This window comes from Pterocles gutturalis, unplaced genomic scaffold, assembly GCF_000699245.1.
Source record: "Pterocles gutturalis isolate BGI_N339 unplaced genomic scaffold, ASM69924v1 scaffold2438, whole genome shotgun sequence".
NCBI lineage: Eukaryota > Metazoa > Chordata > Aves > Pterocliformes > Pteroclidae > Pterocles > Pterocles gutturalis.
Window position 1 is genome coordinate 6,195 of NW_010122772.1, and position 838 is coordinate 7,032.

Consider the following 838-nt stretch of genomic DNA (forward strand, 5'->3'; position numbering starts at 1 on the left):
CGGGACAGCAGCACTTGGATGGCCCCGGGGGGAGTCGCCACCAGCCCGTGTCACTATGGGGTGGGCAAGTGGTGGCCAGGAGCGAGCCGGGGACTGTCCCAGGGCTCGCCGTTGTGACAGCCGGGGGAAGCCACGGGGTTGGCTCGGCTGGTGGTTTTGCTTTCTCTTCTCGGGCAGGAGGCGGTGCAGGGCAGGCAGCCAGCGTCACGAGCAGCCCCGCTGCATCTCGGATGGGGGAGAAGAGCCGTTGTGCAATTCCAGAGTCGGTTCTGAGCAGTTGCAGGTCGGTTGGTGTTGGCAGCGGCTGTTTGTCGAAGGCGGTGCAGCTCCGTAAGCGTGCAGCGTGTCTCTGCGGTGGGAAATTTATTTTGGTGGGGTATTTTTGGTGCTGTGAAGGGGTCAGTTATTGTTGCCCCTAATGTTGGGCACTCCAAATCGTAGAATGGTTAGGGTTGGAAGGGACCTTAAAGATCGTCTAGTTCCAAGTCCTTAACAAACATTAATTATTTGGTTCTTTGCTGAGCTTGGTGGATATTGCAAAGGGTCACGATGGGAACATGCACCAAGAATCCTGCTGCCGACTGCCGCGTTACAGCCTGACGTGCTCTCCGCAGGTGCGGTGGAATTAGATTTCCAGCATTAGTGGAATAAAACGACATTATCGTGGCCAGCGAAATGGTAGCTGCGTGGCTTTTCCATTCCCTCGTGCACTAACCATCCCTTTCCATCTCTTCCCAGAGCTCACCACCTGCCCGGGGAGGGGACCGCACGCATGCTGGCAGGGCTGCAGCCCCCTCGACCCAACCCGTGCTGTAAGGTGGGGACAGCCCGGCCGGCC